Raw genomic sequence first — 23347 nt, forward strand, 5'->3', positions numbered from 1 at the left:
GCGGCGCAGCGCCCGGCCTCCCTGCTGCCTTGGTAGAGTCGGTCCGCACTCCGGCTGACCCAGGACGTCACTCTGCCTGTCTGTTTTCTCAATGATAACTTGGCAGGAGAAGGGGGAAGCTGCCAGGTTGGGGCTGGTTGTTGTTGGGGGTTTTTTGGTTTCTTTCTTTCTTTCCCCGGGCTCATGCTACATGGTACGTGCACGTCTCTGGGCATGCCTGGCGTGTGGCTCCGCAGCGATGCAGGCGCACATGTGTGTGCCTCTGCCCGCTTGCAGGGGGGGGGACTGCGCTCTCCGAGTGCTGTGCTGCCTTCGCGGGGATGGAGTCGCTGTGTGTGCTGCTGCTGCTGCTGCTGCTGCCGCTGGAGGAGGAGGAGGAATCAGGCATGCGTTCATCTTTTTGTCTTTCATTTTACCTTCAGGGTGACATTCAGGGCCGTGGTCACCGCCAAGCCCCACCTGGGGAAATCAAGGGGGCACCGGCGGTGGGGTAGGGGGAGCAGGTGCCTCCTGCAAGAAGCGGGCTCGTCGCCCACCGCCAGGAAAAAAGACAACGAGCCATTTTCTCCGCTGAAGGGGAAGAGCGGCAGAAATGCCAGATGAATGCACTTGTCTCTAGGATGCAGGCAGCGCCTAGGCCTAACTCAAAAGGTGCTTTCTGCCCCTTAGAAATTTGCTTTCCAGCCCATAAGGGGGGGAGGGGGGAGCCCTGAGTGCATCCCTGTGGGCCTGCGTTCAGTTTAGGGAGCACTAGCGTTCCTCCTAGGGTGAACGCGGCAGAGCTGAAAGGGAAACAGAGCTGGCATTTTGAACGTGGAGGAAGCTCTTCGTACAGAAACTAAAAAAGAAAATCCAAAACGGCCTTGACCAAAGATTACCAGCAGTTAATCTGGTACTGCGACCAGCTGCAAGGCTTCCGGAAAAAAAGATTGAGTTCTGAAAAGCTTCGTGCATGCATTCATTAATAAGTGATGTTTGCATAAATCCAGTGAGGGCCCAATGGGGCACCTCTCCCTTTGGAAGTTGAAGGCCCAGATCCTGTGAACGCATGTGTGGCCTCGCTCAACTCATGGGACTTTTCGCATGTGCGAATGTACTCGCGTGCATCAGTGTTTGCAGGACTAGGCCTGATTTTTCAACCTCAACCATAATTGGGGTTTTTGAATGGAATGGCATGCGCACCCCCAGTGCCTGACATGCCAGAAATCGATGGTTATGCGACGTAAAAAAATGCTGGCTTGTAGAAGTCTGGAATTAAAAAGTTGAGTTGAACAGAAATGCAGCTCTGCTGTGTGGCACTTCCTTGTGCCTTTCATTACCTTTTCCTATAGCAGGTCATATAATACCTACGCTTTTAACCAGGAAAAATACGATTCACGAATGATGCGTATGTGTTAATGTGGCCAATATCCAGCTATTGCAATTTTACTTTTTTGCATTTAGTGACTTTCTTATTTTATCTATGTGTCCTTAACATGAGCATTAACGTTTTTTTAAAATTTAATTTCCCAGGTTTTTATATGAAATGGGAGGGGGGAAAAAGAACATTGCCTGTGCTTAATAATGTTTTTAGCATTTAACTGATGTACATTAAATTTTGCTATTTGTGTCTTATTGAGGAGAGATTCTTACTTTTCCTGCTGCTGCAAGAGTTTTCTGCAAGGCTGGATTAATAGGGCAACAGAACATTGTTTTTCATTGCAATGCCTGTATCTTTTGGGGGGAACACCATATTTTTTTAAATGGTGAAAACCCAGAATTTTCAGAATATGGACAGAAAGCAATATAAAATATGAGACATCCATAGACTTTTTTAAATGCCCAAGTTTATTTTCTAGTTTCTGATAGGAAAGCCAATTTTTCCTGAATTTTTTTAAAACATATTTTGCAGCGTATTCAAGTGAGATATTTCCAGTCTCCTTCAGGTAAAGTGCCTTGGAGCAAAACAATGGATTGCTGGAAAAGGTTGAGAAGGATTTTGAAATATACAGGCTGGTCCCTGACTGTATTGTAATTTTAAATAAGACATTTTTTTGTGGAAAGTTTTTGGTTTTTTGGGTTTTTTTTAAAGTCAGAGGTATGCTGTGGCTCCCCCAGGAGTAAGTGACTGTTGCTCAGCACCTCTCAGGAGCTGAATCTCTGAGCAGATTTTGAATGTGGGACCTGTTGTGCACAAATTAATTTTTTAAGTAGTATCTTCAGAAGAAACCTATCTGTGTAATATATATAATTATCATGAAAGGAAATGAGTAGGCTAGCATCTCCTAAAACAACACTGAAGAAATTGGTCAGCCTTTGCAAGTCAGGCATTACCTATAGGCCCAGGTTCAGCCTGGGTGAAATCTCTGGAGTTTTGCCCATTTACAGCATAGTTAACTTTGGCCTACAGAGTCATTCAGCTGTTTACTCTTTTCAGAGCAGCCTAGCTTACTTTTGCAAGCATTTTAAAGTCCACTACATCTTCCCCAGTGTGAATAAAATAAGTTATAAATCGGCCATTTTTCATGTAGGCCAGTCCTGCTGTATTTCCTATACCAAATGTTGGGTATGTCTACATGGCAGATGAAAGTTTGAATAGGCTTACCTGCCCTAGCTTTAATCTAACTAGCACAGTAACAAGAGGAGTGAAAACGTGACATTTTCAGGACAGGCTATAAAAGCCCACCAAAGACCCCGGACAGGTTGCAAGCCAATTCTAAAGTCTGATGATATTTTTATTGCTATTAATATTCATGTTACCAGGATTAACAGTAGCAGGGGTACAGGTACCTGTGCTGCAGTTGCATCTTCATTTGCTGAAGATCTTTATGTACCTACGAAAGTTACTCTGGAATAAAGTTGTACATGAATTTAACCAAAATTAATCTGGAATGGCCCTCTGTAGATACTCTTATTCTGGAATAAGAGAGCCTTTTTCTAGTTAATCTTAAACCATATTGAAAAGGAGTAAGAGTATCCATGCATGGAATTAGTCAGGCACATTTACTTTGGTAAATTTACTCTAGAAACCGTTCCTGCAAAAACTATGCCAAAGACAAGTCCTTCAGTGACAGGTAGGCATATGGAAAAAAGTTAGGGGACTCGTTTGGAGTCAGTTGACACTGTAAAGGTAATTTAGACCAAAATTTGATTTATTTTCCATTTCTTTGCACGTTATTCCAGTATCTTAAACTTGAGAGTATTTTGTGTGTTTGTGTATTTATAAATAAATAAATAGCTCTGTATTTATGAACAATTTCACAATAAATCTCTGTGTAGCTTACAAAAGAAAGCAAATGTGATTTATATTTCTAGCCTATTCTTGCTCTTGTTGAAGTCAGTGCGAGTTTTTTTTCTTGCAGGATTGGGTTCCTAACTATAAGAATTTTCAGTACATTATTAGAAACAAAAGGGGGGAAAAAAACGTTATGTCCTTTTGAAAACTCAGGATCCATTTGTATTTATACAATGCTCCATTTAAAGTAGAAGTGTCTAACTGAAGCACCCATTAAAAGTCAATAATATTACCTTAATGAGGAATTTCTAATAGACTTGCACAAAATGGTTTGCAGAATTAATCGGGCTTTTAGAAGGCACCTTATGAATAGGGATCCAATTCTGATTTGTCTTACTGTGGTTTAGTCAAGAGAAACTCCACGCAGAAGCCCATGCAATAATGCCAGCATAAAATACGAGCATTAAATCAGAATCAGGTACGTGTGGCGTAATTGGCTTATAGGAACAGTACAAAAATTAAAATGAGCTTCCAACCAAAAAAGTATTATACAGTAATTTAATGGTAAGCAGAAAACTTTTCAAAAGTAATTGTAAATTGTTTCATGCCACAAACCTCCCCTGTGAAGAGGCTGGCTTCTTGCCAGAAAGTAACAAGTCTCTAAATCTAGAACCATATTTGCGAAAGAGGGAGAGAGAAAAAATGTAGAAAGAGAAAAAAGAAACAGCGCATCACAGAAAATAAATGAGCTATACGCTACAATATGTTGACCCTTTAAACGGGCACAAAAAAAGCCAATAGGAGTTATGAAGGGGTCAGGACATGAGCAAAAGAGAGTGAAATTACCCATGGTAGAAAAAAACAAAGCAAATCTCTCAAAATCATTTCATTAGCCTCTTCACTTGGACTTCTTGGGTAGTTGTAGGTCATTGTTTTCACTGGGAAACAAAAGTGTGTTCTTAAGTTAGATAATTGCCTTATCTTCCCTAGGATTTTAGTTTGAGTTAATTCATGCAAGTTAAGAACACATTTTTTCCCCCTACTGAAGATACAGGCTTTATAGAGCAGTTACAAACTATTCCCACGCTGAAAAGGGTTTCAGATCAGCTTTAGTGCCAAGGGCTGTAATGGGACAAGGCCAGTTAGTTGCCAGAGATCCATATACAGATCAAGTGGTTCCAGTACCCCCACACGAGAGATAACGAGGGTCTGCAAATACTATTTCCTTCAATAAGTGTGAGCTGAGGCATAACTGGTAGATTCTGCATTCTGGGCAGCAGTCCCCTTGTCAGCCTCACCAGGCCCCACTTCCAGTAGGACATGCCACTGCTTGGGGGAAGGTGTTGATGATTCTGGTTCTGAGAGGTAATTTAAAATCCCGAATTCTGGTGAAAAACCAGCTGTAGGGCCAATCAAGAGGGTTAAACCCTTGGCAGCTGGTCATGCTGACACTTCCCCCAACAGCAGCTATAGCAATATCTCCCATGGAGAGGTGGAGGATGGAAGGGGCTGACAACAAGGGGACTCCTGCATCCATTCCCCATGGCTAGAGCCTGGAGCCTACTCCTAGTTACACTACTAGCTCTAATGGTAATAGTAAGGTCCTGCAGTACACCCCTGGCCCTAGCTTGATGGAGGAACATTTGAATTTCACTTACTTGTACTTCTTTTATATAAAGCCTGATTACTTAGACTGTATGGAAGAAAAAAAAATCACACTATAAAATGAAAGAGAGAGCCAAAGAAGAATCAGAGCGCTGCTGTTAAGTACCGTATTTACTCAAATACAAACAAAGGTTTTTTCCCCAAACAGCATAGGAGGAAAAGTCCTCTGTCTTACATTCACAGACAAGGAAATCTCATTAAATACACTGTCTAGCATTAAATTGCTGACAAAAGCAGCATCTGTTTAGTCATGGAAACTAACTATGAATTTGATGAAATGGAGCCAATGCTAAGCATGATTATAAAACAACTAGCCCATATTGGGCATACATTCACCTACCACAAGTATAGGTTAGTGCACCCCATCTGAATAAGGTATATGGTGCATGCAATCCCTCTCAGCGCTGACTTTTTTTCCCAAGTCATGGTGAGCCACTACACTGAATAAATTTCAACTTTCTCTGCACTCCCACCACCAAACTGTACCTTTCTTTCTAATTTCCAGTGATTGCTGTTTCTTCATCAGCCTTAAATGTCTGGCAAATATCACCAAACAGCCCCAAACAACTCACCCAGAATCCTTCTGTCACCCCCTCTCTTAGCCTGTGGCATATGTTACTGTGGGCCTGCCCTCCATGAGGTAGAGTTGGACCAAGTTGCCCTGTGCCTCATCTGCATATAAATTTTTGGAGCATCCCAGGACTTGTAACAAGAACATCTAGTTGTAGTTATGAGTGGTGGACTAATTAGGACATGTATCCTAATGTCGGGGGGTGTAATCTGGAGTACACACAATACTGAGCAGTGCTGAGCTGTGGGGTCAAAATGGCTTGAAATGCTGTTGACTCTGCTAGGGCCCAGGCCCAGGAATTATATCATAAATCATGAGCCTTTTGGTTTTAGACTAATGTCATGCGTAGCTTGTATATATGAGTAGGTACAAAAGTACTACTTTAAAGTGTGTTTATGGAGTACCTGTGCTAAAACTTGCAGTAATTTCAAAATAGTTAATCCAGAATTGATTAATTTTACGTTAAGTCAAGGGTACTACATGCAAATTACTACAGGTATTTTTATTTCAAGGTCAGTCTTTTCAAATTTGCCTTTCACTTCCATGTGCTCAGGGAGAACAGGATCTGACAGTAAGGGTGTGGGGAAGGAGCTTCAGGAAGAAGAGGCTGGTGGGGAGCAGAGGACAAGGAGGGCACCTGACCCACCAGATTTATTTTCCCTGCTGTGGCAGTGGGTGGAGGATAAATTCAAGGCAAACCTCCAATGATTAAATTCTATACCTGGAAAATTATAACATTTATACATTTTTGATATACAGAATCTAATCATTGGGGGGGAAATCATCTTATAGTCAGGGCTGTCTTAAATTTGAGCAAATATGGTAGTTTAGCTGTTAACTGCAGGCCTCATCCTGCTGTTCAGACTCAGGCAAGATTTAACATTGAAGATAATGGGGCTCCTGACCACTGTGTGAGCAGCCCTGGTATGTAATCATATAATGGTATGAAATCTTGCAAACATTGCAGTAAGATCCTTGTATACTGAACCTTGCATGCTTCAGGATGCCCTCAAAACTATATTTATTTCAAGCTCCGCTCCCACTGAAGAACCCCTAAGAATTGGAGACACAACAAGTGGGGTTTTCATGGCTGGAATTAACACCAGGAAATCATTGAAGAAAATGAACAGTTGGCTCAATGGAAACCCCACAAACGGAAACCCCAGTGCACACTCAATGCAGTAAAAGCAGTGAAGGATCTGTCAGAGTGGGCTGGTGATGCTGTTACCTAACACTTGTCTTAACAAACCACTGACTCATTTTCTTTTTGTACCGACAATGTGAATTATGCATTAAACATTAATAGTAAACAGTATATTCTTCTTCTCAAGCATAAGCATCTTTAATGGGAGTTTACACATGGGCATTGAAAGAAATCCCTGAGTCATGCAAATTTACATTGGTTTAATTCTGCAAGGAAGAAGATGCATGTGTTACTAATGCCCATGCTATGTAAACATGACTGAATCAGAAACAATGGGCTCATACTTCATCATACCATGCAAACAATACCACATTTTAAACATGCAGCTTCTAACCTGCTTTAATTCAATGTGCAATTATGAAAAAAAGCCCTGGTATGGGGGAACTGTATGTTACAGATCAGAATTTGAGGTGTGGGGCCCACATAAATACTGGATCTAAGCATCCTTAGACAGAAATTTCAGGTTCATATTTAAATCCCACAGTTTGGACTCATCTCTCATATACTCTAGCCTGGTGTTCAGAGAGCTGGGTAACTCAGTGATTTGGTAAGGAGATTAGAATCTGCTCAGCAGGATAACAATGCAAGTTGCCAAACTTCCATCAAGAGATAATAATACAACATAAATGTAATGATCTGGGTCTTATTCATAACAGGCAAAAATCTACTGTCCCAGTTGGCACTAACTGGCATACTTCCTGATCCGCTTGGCAGATAGACTGCCATCCAAGTGGGTACTAAGATGGAGCAGCTTCTGGAGATGTTTTGCTTCTCTTCTGATTTCTAGTGCTGTCAGCCTGGCATTATTCACAAACACTGCAATTCGCTTACACAGGAAAATAGTCAATTACATCTGATGCTGCTCAAGGGGAAAAATCGTAATTTTTAGATACTATCCTGAACATTAGTTTGATGCAACATTCTCCACCCTGCTTCCCTCATGCATACATTGGAAGATCGGTGTGCAATTCCATTTAAAGGGTGCATCTACATGAGTCACTGACTGTGCTGCCAAATAATACTGTGCATGTCACAGAACACAGAGTACTAATATGCTACTGCGCAGTATTATTAGGCTACTATACAGTAGTGTCACTTAAAACATTTGCCAGCTCTACTGTGCAGTAACTCCAGTTACCTCACATTTATTTAGTACCTGCCTATACAAGTACTAAAATGCTCAGTAACTACTGTGCAGTAGCATCTTGTGTAGATGTACCCAAAGAAATCAAAATCTCTGCTGAAACTGCTTTGTGTGCATGGAGCACACAAATGTGAGCTTATTCTATAAATATGTGCAGAGGTATAGGAGGCTTCATCAACTCTTGCCCCTTTGAAATTCATAGAGCACACTTTTCAGTCCCCTTTGGGCGTAGACTGTAATTATAACAGGGCTTTGTGCACATTGTCCATGCCTTGAATAAGGGTCTATCAAACTCCTGACCAGGCTATTTTGCATTATGAAACTAGTAGCAAACACCATCTAAAATGTTAGTGCAATATAAGCCCTGACATTTACCATGCTATAAATAGTATATCCAGCAAAATAGGCAATGATTTTGGTACTTGCATATATAGATATAACATCGCATTCCATGACCCTGAGTCATTCACATTTTACATTAGTCAGTGCAAGCCTCTGCAGGCTTCCCAGAACTTCCACAGCAGATCTCAGTGGTAGCTGATACAGAAAATGGGTATGGCTAGGCAGAGCCATACTGTGGCAAAGGCTACCAGAACATGCAGTAGTGTCACTGAAAGGGAAGCAACTGAGGCAGCAGCCTTCGTCACCACGTGTGTGTGTGTGTGTGTGTGTGTGTGGGAGGGGCAGGCAAAATAGCTGTTACAGCAGCAGCAGCTGGCTTGTGCTACTGTGATCAGCACAACAGCAGCTGGCACTGCCCCAGGTGTAGAGCAGTTCAGCTACACCTCTGAGAACACGTGCTGATTCAACATGCCTTCCAAGGAACCTCCATGATGGCACTTCCATGGATGCCTGTGCTGCAAAATAAAATGCTGTAAGAAGTGTGTAATATAAACCAAGAGTTGTCTAACTGGCAGCCCCTGGGCTGCATGCAGCTCCTGAGGGTCTAACCTGTGGTTCCAAGGCTTCTGATCAAGGTTCCGCTCCTCCTATCATTCTCCTGCTGCTAGCGTGAATTACTCTGGGGTCCCTCTTCCACCTCCAGATTGTGCTTACTGCTTACAGGGGGCAGGGCAGTATGCCACGGTCCGTGGGGCCAAGGGAGCTCCCAGTGGGAGGTCTGGAAGGACCCAGAGACCCCATGTGGTGCAGGATGCCGGTATGATGCAATGCTGTTTGGGAGAAGCACCAACCATACAGTGCAGCCCACAACTGCTGAGATGCTAGACAGCCTTGGCATAAACAGTATAAACATTCTACATAATGCATGTGTGGCAAAAAAGTCATAGGCAGCAAGTTCTCTCTAACAAATGCAGTCTTCAACTGCTAGATTCAATAAAGGACTTACATGCTCATGGGTGACTGGTACCACCTTAGTTGGGGGCAGGGTCCCCCCACAGCCAGTCCTGCCAACCAGGGAGGCATCCTCCCATGGCCGATTGTGAGATGGCCGATTGCTGTGGCCAATCGCTGCAACCACTTCCGGGAGTGCAATGGTGCTTGACTCCCCAACCAGTGCTTGCAAGGGGGACACTGATGATCCTGCCTGCTCATCGCCTAAGCGGCAAGTGCAGCCAGTCAGGGGGTGTACCAGCACTCTCAGGGGGTGCACATGCACCCCCCTGCGTATTGCCACTGTATGTGCCTAACCTTTAGGGCCTTGTTCCTCAGTGTAGAATCCTGAGCCCTGTGTTAAGCTGAAGATTCCATATGCAGGACCTGGGGAAAGCTACGTGCTTCATGCACGCACATTAAGCAAAGAGCTGCCTAGAAATAGCCAATAGCAAGCTCTAAGAAGTGTCCTTTCTGAATCTTAGAACCCTAGTTCCCTAATGCAGAAGATCATCTCCTCCATCCACCTGGGATCCAAAGCTTGGAATCCTCCCCAGAGACAGGGACCCAAAAAAAAAAATTAAACAAAAATCACGCTTTCAGAAGGTTCATATTTTCTTCTAGAGGTTGGTTGGAAGAGGCAGAAGTCAGTGTCTCTGTAATCACAGAATCACAGGACCTCAAGGATCATCTAATTTCTCAACCTATGGGTCGCAATGCAAAAGTGGGTCTCAAGAATATATGAAAGAGTTGTGAACAAACTTGAAAAAGGGATTCTTCTTTAAAGGAGAAAAAGATAGGAAACCATGAGTTTCCCCTTGCAGGCTGGCAGAATTCCCAAAGCAGGCACAGGGCTGCTGCCTGGCCAGACTACCATGGACAGGAGCCACTTCCATTGCCCACAGGCAGGACCTAGCATAGGAGAGCAGAGCAGGGCAGCGAGACTCATTATTGCTGTTGCGGGGATCCTCATGCCAACTGCACCACCAGTAGCATGAAGAGTAACAGACGCTGGGGGGCACATGCTGCCCTCACCTCCTCCCACTGCCAGCCACTTGTATGCCAGGCTGCTGCTCTACCCTGCCACCATTGACTGGCCGCTACTGCAGCTCCCCTCAGGCCATGGCTCTAACCTGGAACCGAGGTGGGGTGATGGTGAGCACAGGCAGCCTGAGAGGAGTGCCAGTGGCTAGGCAATGGCAGCAGGGCAGAGTCACAGCCCGATGCCCAAATGGCTGACAGGGTGAGGGCAGTGTGGGCCCCATCCCCATCTATTACTCTTTGCGCTGCTAGCAATGTGGCTGGTGTGGGGGTCTCAGCAGTGGCAGCAGCAGCAACAAGTTTGGCTACCTGGGGCAGGAGGCAGTGGATTGGGAGTGGCACCAGCAGGGCTGGGGCGGTGGAGGCTATAGATTAGGAGTGAGGTGCACCAATAGGCCCATGGGCCTGCTTTCTTCTTAAACTATTTACTGGGTCAGGACTGACCGCTGATGTTTACAAATGGGTCCTACTACAAAAAAGCTTGAGAAAGACTGATCTAGTTCAACTCCCACAATGGCCCAATGATTAAAGCACTCAGCCAGGCAGTGGGCAACCTAGGGTTGTTTCCTTCCTCAGTCAGAGTGGGTTCAAATAATCTCTCCCCTCCCAGGAAAGTGATATAACTACCAGGTCATAAACTTTTTTCTTTCTTTTTTTTTTTTTTCCAGGAGGGGGTGGGGGTGTTGTCAGTCTCTAGCCTTCCTGCTGTAATTGTGCCATTGGGCAGTATAGAGTTCAAGATGGATTGGGAGAGAGAAGAAGCATGATTATGGCATTTTGGGGGGTATGGCGGGGACTCCTCATTTCCATTCCCTATACCCAAGGCTTTTTAGGTATAGTATAACCTCATAAATCCAGATATCAAAAATCAGGAATTCTTGAAAATCCGACACTTTTTAAAAATATACCACATTGGGGAGTAGCAGTGGCCAGTCCCGGAACAGCAGAAGGGGAAGCTTGCACACGGCAGCTGCCGCTGCTATCCACCACCCCATGCCAGTGCTCTGCATGCTGCCACTACCCCCTTACCCCTGCTCCGCAACTGGCTGCCGCCCCAGTTTCAAAAATCCGGAATTTTCAACTTTCCGGCAGGCACTTGGTCCCAAGCGTGCCAGATTTATGAGGTTATACTGTATTTTATATGAAGTGATAAATACACAGTCAGGCTTCTGTATAAATAGTCAAAGTTACAAGTGTCATTTGACTAAGAATTCCACAGCTGCATTCATAAGTTTGAAATCCTGGCAAAGCACTTTCCGTTTACAATTTCAATCATTTGTTTTTAATGCAGAGGCAACACGGTCTGTCTCTTGGTGTTATATAAATGGACCTGATTCTCTTTCCATAGGAAATTCCATCAGAATTCTAGTGGTAAGAGAGATTGAGAAAAAAAAAGTCATAGCACATAATATTTTAATTAAGTTGTTTATCATGGGAAATTATGGAAAAAGTCAAATGCCTTATTTTACCAAATATATTATAGATTTAATCATATTTAACTAATTAAAACCATTCAAAACCCCATACTCCATTACACTGGACCCATACTGTGCCAAATATGCAAGCATTCATGGAGAAGGCTTGTACAGTAGCTGGCTACCCAGGGTGACAGACTGAGAACCAGATCTGCAGCTGGTCAAACTTGGCTTAGCTCTGCTGAAGGCAGTGGAGTCAAGCCAATTTATACCAGCTGAGAATCTGGCCTCATGACTTTATATGGGAAAAAATAAGAAGTTGCAGGATGGGTTTTTTCATGGAACCATGGTAATGACAAACACAGAACACTAGCAATAAAATAGAAGGATTGATAATAAACATTTATACAATAATGAGGGGAGAAATCAGCACCAGGGCAGAATGTTAGGCTAAGTGATTCTATAATCACATTGTCACATATTTCAGCCCCTCAACCATGTGGAAGCACTGTTCAACTTGTAAACAGAAAGGCAATGTTATTTAGCTGCCCTTTCTATTTCAACAGTTGCTGCAGTATCATTAGAGCTGCAGCTGCGACATCATCATTGCGAGTGACATGGGTTCCTTGATTTTCAGATTTTATAAACAAATAAACCTGATTATTGACATCCTGAGCTTTATTCCAAGGTAGGTGTATGGAGGTCAGTGTAAACAATGTGACAGGCAAGGATTTTTGGGGGGTGATATCTGGGCCATCACGGCTACAGCATCATTCTAACACTAGCCAAAACAATGGAATTTCAATGGGAATGCTGAGACCTGTCAAAGCAATTTCTGGGCAATACAGAAAACTAGTGGGGCTCATTTCTGGGAGGTGCTGAGTGGCCTCCACTTCCACTGAGGTTAAGTGGGAGTTGAGGATGCTCAGTACCTTACTCAAAAATAGTTCAAAATTATACTGCCATAGATGAGAACACAATTTTGCCTTCTCTGCAAGAACAACTTGTGTGATGGCAGCACCTAGCAGACAGACTCATGGTGCAAAGCACTGTACAAACCAAAGAACCCATGCAACATGAGATGCCACATGTGAGTGTAAAACACAAGAGGGGGCAAAAGGAATAGAATACAAGAGTAACTGCAGCAGAAACATTTGGCTATATCAACCACCTCCATGCACAACTTGATGTTAATTCTACAAAGACAAGGAGTTGTTTACCTCTGGTTTAGCTATAGTGCATCCATCATGGTAGTATGTGAGGTTATGTCTTAATATTAGAATATTTTTGCTGGTTTAACTAATTTATGTAAAATTGATTTAAATCTGGGTTTGCACCAACATAACTAGATTGTTTTGGAATAAGTTTAGATAAACAAGTGCAACTTTTCTAGCATATACTGCATCTGAGTCTCTCCATCCTATAAGATTAGAAGGGAAAACTCCCTACACAAAAGTAGTTGTAATTAATTTCATGAACAATGGAAAAATAAAGGTTGTTTGAGGTTCAGAACAATCCCTTTTTTTTTTTTAACCTTCTTTCACTATGCAGTAGAACCTTACTAATTTATGTCAATTACAGGGACACCAGTTGCAAATGACTCATCTGGGAGCTAAATAGGCACAGCCCTTACTTGGCTGTGAAATGAAGAAAGTTACCCTCCCATACCTCCTTAGCTATCTGCTTGCCTCTGCTTAGACTGTAACTCCAGCCACACAGGCTCAGGCTCAGTTACCCAGCATCCCTCTGTAAGGATGGGCAGGGAAAGAATGGGGACTGGGAAGGGCATTGGCTCTGTTTTCACTCTCAAGCCAAAGTAGCTACCTGAGTATATGCAGAGCTACTTCAAGAAAAGGAGTAAAGTAATCTGAGAGGAACTGCAACTTTCTATTACCTTTTGTTCATAGAGCAACACAATCATGTCCTGTTTCTTATGCAACGTGTTAAGTGAAAACAGCTATCAATGAGTTAGTGGCTACATTCACAAGCACAATCAAGAGAAACAAGGATAATACCATATTTTCTCACATACCATGAGCCCTCCCTCCCCCAGATAATACACCCACCTTTTTGTGGGGGAAAGGAGAACAGGGGAAAAAAACCAAAACATTTTTCCAGTCAGAGTTAATGCAGGCTGCATGGAGCAAGAACAGAGTCTATTCATCAGTGTCTCTCACACTCTACTTGCCAACTCTGCAACTCAAGGTATAACCCCATCACAGCCACTGCCAAATTGGCTGGTCAGTCAAAAGCTGCTGTCAATTCATCAGCAGCTGTGCTAGGGTTAAAATGTGAGCTGCAGCGTGTGCATGAAGAGAGAGAGTGACACTGAGAACTGGACTTTTTGCCCTTCCTCAATCTATCCAGGAAGGCAAAGGAAAGCAGCAACTACAGTATTTGCATACCTCCATTCCAGTGCAAAAAAAATAGCTTCCTTAAGTTAAAACACATCCCCCAATTTTGGAGAGCTAATTTTGGGGGGAAGGTATATGTGGTATGCAAATAAATATAGTACAACACAGAAGGGCCCAATCCTGCCTACATTCCGTTTACATCAAAAACTCTTACTGAAGTCAGTCAGCACCCAGGATGTGAAAAGAAGGCAACAATAAGCTCAGTGGGCCTGATTCTGCTCTCACACTGATTTTTACACTGCTCAGGTCCATTGACTTCAGTGGAATTACTCTTGTTATGCACAAGAGAAATCACAAGCATGGCCAGTATCTGTTGTGTTCATTTAGTTTGACAACTGCAACTTTAATTACTTATGATATACTCTGACATGTACACTATATAGCCTATCATGTAAAATCAGAGCAGTCTAACTAATAAGACACCTCTGTTGGTCACTTTGCTCCTAATCTTTGCTGAGAAATGGAACCCATTGATTCTATGACCTGATTCAAGTCCAACAGATGCTAATTGAGGTCTTTCCTTTGACTCTGGTGAGGGCTGTACAGGGCCTTCTCTGAGTCTCATCAAGTTTGCAAAGCAGTCAAGTGAGATTTAGCAAGGCACTTCTATACTTCCATGGCTTTAGTCCTTTTTGTAATTAACAATCCATTATTTTTATGCATATTTCCATTACAAACATCACCTCTCTAATCATTAACTAGTTTGCCTGCTGTATAATAGATAATAGACTACCAACATTTTGCCTAATACCATTTATTTTTTACATGTCTTTTGATTAATAATATTGTCTCTAATAATTATGTATTAATTGTACTATGTATATTAACTACTAAATAATGTAATATTTCCTGACCTTGCTATCATATTTACTCACATACCATATCACATGCAGCTTTTTTCCCAAATCAGCTTCCCCCTTCCCCACCCCAAAAAATTGCATATCTTATTTTGATGATTTTACTTTTCTGAAATAGAAGCAGGATGGCACTGAAGCAAGCATGATTCATGGCAGCTAAGATGGCTCCTGCTTCTCTGTGGCTCTAAAAGCAGAAGGGGTAAAGTCCAGTGTTAACAGCCTGAGTGAGCACCTTGAACTGGTTCAGGGCCTGTGAGCTCCTGTATACAGTCTGCAGTATCTCGATGAGGCTTGTGGTGTAGAAACAACACTTCATTATTTACAGAACTTACATAAAGAACTGTTTACAGTAAATAAATAATAGTTCTGTTACTGTCTTTGCAAGGGCCTGTTGCCTACCTGTCATTGTCTTGCCACACCAGGAATTTCCTGCTGCCTCACTCAGACTGCCTCTTGAAATGCCACATTTTTGGACACTCTTTTTCCAGGAGGATTTACTTTGTATCACACAGTTGTCTATGACTCTGGAAAAATATTTTTTTTTCTATAGTCTGCCTTCCAAAAACAAGGTGCACGTTTTATTTGTGGGAGTGTGGTATGAAAGAAAATACAGTATCTAGTTGGTATGAAACTGTAGCCATGTACTTAAGTCTTTGCTGATGGGACTATTTTTTAATTCTCTGAAGTATTAATTTACTACATCATGAAAAGCTAAGATGCTAAGAGGAAGACTCTGCTTCCATTACATCCCTTGACAGCCAAAAGCTGCTGCCAATGTAGCATCAGCTGTGACAGGTTTAAAGCTTAAACTGTAAGGAGAGAGTGAGTGATGCTGAAAAGCTCTGTTCCTGCTCCATGAGGCTTGCACTTAGTCTTGACTCTAGAAAAATCTTTTTTTTCATTCTGCCTTTCCAAAACAATGTGCATGTCTTATTTGAGGACATGGGGTACGTGGGGAAAATGCAGCAATTTGTAATGTTATCAGAAAATGTACATGCTTTGAGATTTTAACAGAATTCTCACGTTTTTAGTGCCTGCTACTCTGCTCTGTCACTTACCTTTTGAGCCTGGATAATTGTTTAGTTTTTCGTGCCTCAGTTTCCCATATAATGATTCTTACCTTTGTTGGAGATCAACAGACTAAATCACTACATGAATGTTAGGTATTATCACCACTCTCAGGGTTGATGTATTTGTGGTATATAATGTATTTAAAGTAGTTTAACATATAAAAACAAGTTTTTATTAAAGTCACATACGTTGTTGAATAATAAATGTGTGACATTGAGAATATAGATCAAATGTGACCTCACCATGATAATCTACAGCTATCACCTGATGTGGCCATCATCTAGTAACCTAAACCACATTCATAATGGTCTAATCATAGTCCCTAATACAAATACATTAATTTCTTCCTTCAAAACCTGAAGGCGTGTGTGTGGTTTTAATATACCTTCATTTCAGTACCCTAATGAAGACCTTTCTGCTAGATAATAGACATGTGACCTCAGATGAAAATAAAACAATCACCTGCAGACTATAGCTTTCACTAGTATCAGTGAAAACTACGCGAGGGTAGGATCCTGCAGGTTGATTCATTTCTTCATTCTACCAAAAGAGGGAAATTGAACTCCATGCAGTTTATTATGCATGAGTCTTTTTTTCATTTACATTGTTTCCTTAGCTAATTTTTTCTCAGCATATTATTGTCAATTGGTTGTCCCCTTCCACTTCAGAAGTGGCTGGATTTTATTGGTAGTATATATCTGGGTATAAGTTGTACAGCACTTCAGCCTCTCTGTATAAATGCAAACTATTACTGGATACAATGCAGTGCATTTGGTTAAGTAAAGGCTTTGTAACAATACTTTAAACACTTTATATATAGCACTTTGTTCTGAGGTGCTTAAAGTACCACACAGATGCTTTATACTCTACCATACCACTCAAAAATAAACACTATTCACTCCACTTTACAGGTTGACAAAATGAGGCAAAGTGAAAGTTTAAGGAAATTACCCAGGGTCACATACAAACTCACTGGTCCAGGCAAAAGTAGAAACCAAGTCTTTTGACATAAAGGATCATACTTCCCCCATAAAACTTTCATTCCTTATCTATATTTTAGGATCTACATTTTCCTTATAAGCTAAGCACTTGAAAAGTCTCGTTTTCTTCTGATGAATACAATACTATTTAATGAAACAAAAACATAGGTAGTATGAAATAATCTATTTAAAAGTTTTGACTCATAAGTACATACATATTCATGGAATGACTTCATTGAGACATTAGTTTCCGTGTTATTGAGAGTTTTTCTTCCTTATTGTTTTTTTATGCATTTTAGAATGTACATAACTTTTAAGTATATTGAAAAGAATGTATATAGATGCATCCATTGTAGCAGCCATTGCTGACAGGTGTTAAACTTAGTGACATTTTGTTGGCAGTTTCCCAAAACATGTACTAATCTAATGATTTGCATTCAATATAAGTAAGATCATCACTAACCAGCATTTGTGTGAAGTCAGAAAATATCCAAACACTAAAGCCAGTTATATTACTACAGTCCCAGCAAGAAAATTAATATATTGAGAAACTAGGTAGTAGATAACATAAGTACCACAATACTAGATAAAAGCATATGAGAAATTAAGGCATAAAACCAAGAACTTTTCAAGATGGAGATAATCTTTTTATGTTTTTGTCTGATGCTTAGCAATAACGGGGCCAAATGTAAGGTGGGGTCTCTGGGTGCTAGCAAATAGTAATGTGAATGGGCTCATTAAAGAAATACATAGGTGTTTGGGCATCAACTGTGATAGAAGCTACAGTTAACCCTGAACTCAGTTAAGTTATACAGGGTGTGTTTATATTGATTTGTTCTCTTTTTTATTCAGCTTTCCTTATGTGAATTCAACAGCCACTTCTACATTACTGGTGCACAACTGCAAAAATTCAACTAGCCAATAGTTTACTAAATGCTATTACAAGCTCTCTGTGAAAGAGGATGTGATTTTTTTTAGGCTAGGGGAGGTTGCTTGTTTATTTGTATAATGCCAGATGTACTATGGCCTGTAGTCACTAACAAAATACAAATAATAATGACGTTTGTACTCTGGGGAAAAGAAAAGTATTTTGAAATATAATATTTGGAAAGTCATCACTTCTTAGTATGATATTGTTATTACTTTAGAAAACAACACATTCCAGAATAGTTTATATCTAAATATATCAGCACTTGCTATTGTGACAAATATTTTTCTGCATGAAGTGACAATTGCAGAATATGCTTCATGAGTACATTTCAATACTATACACTATGAAACTTTTCCAAAGCTACATATACTGAGGCATAGTGTGGCCCTTGTAATGCTTGTATACTTGTAGAAAAAATGTATTATCTTGAAGAAGCCCTCTTTCCTGTGCTGACTAAATTCTAGAAAAAAACTAATAGAAAATAATTTAATAACGTTGAGAATCTGATGTAAACTAATGAAAGGAGAGAGAATCTTGCATTCTATTCACTTCTATTCTCTAAATAGGTCCCGCTGCTATATGTTTTCCCTTCTTTGTGTGTGAGATCTGATTGCATTGCAGATATGTCAAGAACAGTACCCTTAACTGGGCACGTTTTCCTGATCTTAGCATAATATCATTTGCTAAATATGTTATAATACCATCTTTCTTGTGGGCTTTGATTCTCCCATTTAAGACTTGTCTAAATGAACCAATGTGTTTATTCATACCTGTGCCCACACATGCACATTACGAAACAGTTATAGGAAAATGCCTGCCTCTCTCTTTAAATTTCTGGATTGTTACTGGTTTATGTCAAACTCATGGCCCACCACTGCTCTGAGTTGTTCCAGGTGTAAACTCAGAAGTAAATTCAGTTGAACTCAATGGTGTTACTCAGATGTGTAAACAGTACAAATTAAATGAAAACGAAGCTGCAGTAAGAGATGGGGGTCTTGTTTTTATCTTGTGTATTTCTGGTAGATGAAAGTGCTGAAGACTGTCAATCAAAAACCAGTTCAGGCGGGGGAATTGGCACCTTTTCAGAAAACTCCAGTAGCTTCATGAATTAAGGAAACAACTGGCCATGAGCTTTTCCTCTCTTCAAAAACAGTACAAAAATGTTAGTATCAAAGGTTCAGGAAAAAAAAGCAGAGTCTATATGACTTTCTTACCTATGGGGAGAAAACGTATACAGTTCAAAAAAAGCCAGTAGACAAAAAAGAGATTGATTAACCAATGTGCAACCAGGTGCAACTCCATTGCTGTCACCGGAGTTGTACCTGTTTGCATCAAAAATGAAATTATGGAAACTCTCCATTGTACCAATATCACAGAAGCATTGCCTGGCCCCAGATCAGTTCCCCTTCACAGATACCTTTCCTATTGATTAAATACAGCACCTGCCAGGTCATCAGCATGCAGGTATGATTCTTATGATTAAACCTTTTGTTTCAATTAGCTGCATATTGTTTTCCTTGGAAACCTAGCTCTATTTCAGTTTTTAGCAAAATGAGAGTGACACCATCAACTTCTGTAAAGATATTTTATATTTCCAAATGCAAACTTTCACCCACTCTGCTGTATTGGCGATTACAGATTAGTTGTATAAGAAAGACTCTCCACCGTAAATTATATTGAATTTATTTTACCCTGTATCACAACCCATTATTATCTCCCAGGTACTATCACTAATATTCAAAGTAACAATAATTTGATCCTTGGTTAGTTTTAAGAAAGACGTTAGTAAAATTACTTGTATTCATTGAGATACTGAATTAGAAACAGTGAAATGTAATCAAAACATCTAATCTGATACATACATCTTTCTCTGAACTTCTCCTAGGGTCTGATCCTATTATAATAGTCAGTTAGGAATCAAAGCTCCTTGGTAATACAGGCCAAAATTTTCAAGAACAGTCTTACATTCTTAATATCTAACACAGAACAGAAATTTGAACCACATATTTTGGAACTTTGAGCACCCATAGCTCCCTCTGACTTCATTTGGAGATGGATGCCTGCACTGAATGTTAAAAAGAAAAAAAGGTCAGGCCAAACTCTGCCAAATTCAAAGTCTGCTTCTGAAAATATTTAAAATACTGACCCTGCAGTTTTCTGCATGTTACAGATATACTAACAGATGTGCACAAAGGGAAAAATTACTGAAAAGCAGGTGAATATTGCATATAGTATCTTTCAATCTTCTCTCATCCTAGATAAAATAGCACAAATTAAATTCCATGCCAACTCTCCTTTGTTAAGTTCAGAAAGTTTAGCTCACTGTTATAAAAGCCATTTTGTGTGATTTCCGATACATTAATCCTCTGAAAATATGTATTACAGTGTTTGAGTGAGAGATGTATATAAACTCCCAGATACACAAATGCAAAAATAAATAAGTATAATGTCCATATACATCCGCATTGGCATTCTATTTATGTTAACTACATGAGCTTCGCTCAAGTGTTTTTTCAGCAGAATCTAAAAATGCATATGCCCTTGTATGATATCATTTATTATAAAGGAGGAAGCATAATCCAGTGGGTAGAGCAAAGAACTGTGATTTAAGACTCAAAAATTCTATTTTCACTTCTCCCATCAGACTGTCTTAAATGTTGAACATAGTTTCCCTTTGCCTCAGTTTCCACAGCTCTCAAATAAAATGAATAACATTTATCTGTCTGATATTTGTATTGTGATATTGATTATGATTGTGAAGTGTTTTTAGATCTGTGGTTGAAAGGTGTTCTTCAGTGACAAAATATGCTGTGTTTAGCTGATTTTTAAAAGAAAATGTATGAATATAGCATATTGTCCTAACTGGATTTTTTTCCACTATCCAGAGGTATCCATTCTCAATACAAATAGGACTGTATGATTTCACATAAGCAATGTTATGGCTTTTTCTTTTAGCTGCTTGGCTTCACTTTGATAATTTTCAATGTGCCACAAAAAGAGGCACTGGTAAGAAATTGATTAGGCCAAAGGGATTTTTATTCTGTACAGCCCAAATAATCAAACTCTAAATATGTTCACCCTGCAACTGTTCTGTTTAGAAATGCTTCATCAGTCTGACCTGTCTTGTCTTCCCAACATTGAAAATAGATGCTCTGTCTGTATGTTGGGTATTTTCCCCTTTGGGGCAGCAGCAAGACTAGTTCAGCTGAAGAGAAAAGGTAGGTAAAAGGGAATTCAGAGCAAGGTAACCCTTCCTTTCAGCTGCCTCTACAAGAGACTATCTTGGTGCCCAGGTTTCCCCTGCTGCCCCCCCACAAAAGGTGGGGGAGGCTGGCTCCTTTCAGAACTGGTTCTGTGACTGCAGTGGGGTTTTGCCTGGGTAGCAAATGCGGCATCAACTCCAGCCTGGAGGCAACACGTCCAATCCAGCCTGGCAAGTCTCAAATACCAGTGCTTCACAGGGCTGGTAAGTTTGAATTTACTTAGGAGTCGTTTTCCCTCCAGCTCTCGGCGAGGCGACTCAGAAAGTGACCCCGCAGGAGATCCAGGAGTCCCGGGGCTGTGGCGGCGGGCTCCGAACGTTGAGACACTGGCCATTGTGACGTCTGCACCCGGCTCTTTTGTTCTTCCGTAACGAGCTGTGCGCCTCCTCCCTAAACCTGCATGGACCTTTCTGATCGCTTCCCCTGCTGCTTAAGAAAAGTGGGGGGGGGGGGGGAGCCCACAACCCCAAGTGCTGGATTCACTACACACGCTTTGCACAAACTGGCCACAGAGAGGACACACATTTGGGGGAAGAAGGGAGATGACTGGGGATGGTCCCTTCCCGTCCTTGACGTCTGTAGTGTTCTTCTACTGCCCAACTATCAACACACGTCTTGTGCTAAATGGCTAGGGTCTCAATCCCTCTCCCTTCCACAGAGTGGTAAGATAACTGGGCGACGGAGGTGTATTTTTTAAGACCTCACGAGCAAGACTGTAGTCAGTCGCTGATCTTTTCTTCTTTGGTTCCCCTGAACACTTGCTTTGTCTCTCATGGATAGCTTGAAACTTTCTGAATTGCGCTCGGCATTAGTTACCTTTTTCTAGTGGCATCCTGTTCTTGAAAGCGATCTTGTTAGTTTAAAAATATCCTTTTAGCTTTGCAATGGGGACCCCCTGGTGATGGGTCCCGCTTCCCCCTGCCTCTCTTTGCTACATATTAGTGCGATTTCTATCATTTCAGATGGCCAAGCAAATGCCAGGCTATAACTTATGCTCAAATGGGTCTCGTCGTACTAAGAATTGAATCGAGAGTCCGGGGCAGCCGCCACGCAGCAAGGATGAAAGGAATGGAAACAATCTGAACTATTTTCAAAGTCATTTAGAGACCTCTGTTTGTATTTTTAATGCAATATAGGGAATGAGGGAAAACCACTTTGAACAGGTTTGAATGGGCGGGATAATAGCTTAATTAAATCACCGCTGGACCGTAGAAAATAAATGCCTCCTGTCCTTGTCTTTTAAAGAAGGAAAGGGGGATTGCTACCCTCCTTGGCGCGCACATATATCCAAATGTAAGGGTTACATTTAAACTCCTCTCTCGTCCACACACCAATAATAACCAGAAAGGATGATGGGGGTATTATTTATCATTGTAGTTGATTTACTAAGGACAGCGAATATAATCCCACGTGGGGTACAAGGGTGAGTTTGGGACAGACCCCAAGGCTGGAGGTAAGCCCGAGATGGCCGAGGGGTGGCTGAAACATTCAAGGAGATGAGACCATCAAAGCGATCAGACCATTCAGGATGATGAGCCCATCAAAAGGAGGGCAACTTTTTAAAGCGGTTCCTAGCTCGGAAGCGAAAAAAACTCCGAACGCCTCGCTTGTTTGGCAAGATCCTTTCTTTCATCAGCGGTAATCTGAGTGATCAACCTTGGTCATCGTTAGAAAAATCAGAGCAAAAGGGGTGGGGGTGTCAGGATCAGTTCAAGGGTGACCACCCGAGCTGCACAGAGCAGACGCGTCCTAGGTTGAACTGCCAAGGGCTACAACTCCAAGTGTCCTTAGTTAAGCAGCACTTGTTCCTCACCTCGTCACTACGTGGGCAAAGCCCGAGAAGCAGATCTCCTGGGAGTCATCAAATACATTCAAACACAAAGGAGAGAAGGGGTCACTCCCGAGTTCGGAGTCTTGCAAAATGCTGAGAACTGGGATTCGTCCCTAAGCAAGCAAAGCCCTTTGAAGCTAGTCGTCTAGTTGCTGCTTTAAGGGTTTGAGTTTTTTAATGGAAAAACCTTTTCCCAAATAGACTGTCATTTGGGCGGATGACAAGGCGGCAAAACATGATGGGGGGGGGCGGTTTTTTGCCAGGGGCAAAAGGTTAACAGATAATTCTGCGGGTGGCAGAGAGGTAGGTGGATGCTGAAAACATCTTTCACCGGCTTGTCCTACTTTAGCGATCCTAATTAAAAGAGGGTTAAAGGATGCACAATCAAAAGAGCCACCGCTACCTGCTGCCTCG

At 41.5% G+C, this 23347-nt stretch overlaps 1 protein-coding gene and 1 long non-coding RNA gene across 3 annotated transcripts in view; one reads left to right on the forward strand and one right to left on the reverse strand.

Annotated features, from left to right (window-relative positions):
• Positions 1-23347, reverse strand: part of ESRRG (estrogen related receptor gamma) — a 520671-nt gene that overhangs the window by 494721 nt on the left and 2603 nt on the right. The window lies entirely within an intron of this gene.
• On the forward strand, positions 15739-22623 carry LOC109319730. Its single transcript, XR_002103606.1, has 3 exons — positions 15739-15778; positions 20987-21057; positions 21344-22623. It is a non-coding gene; the product is annotated as an uncharacterized LOC109319730 (long non-coding RNA).

The sequence above is a fragment of the Crocodylus porosus genome, unplaced genomic scaffold (assembly GCF_001723895.1).
Source record: "Crocodylus porosus isolate Cpor-Errol unplaced genomic scaffold, CroPor_comp1, whole genome shotgun sequence".
Lineage (NCBI taxonomy): Eukaryota > Metazoa > Chordata > Crocodylia > Crocodylidae > Crocodylus > Crocodylus porosus.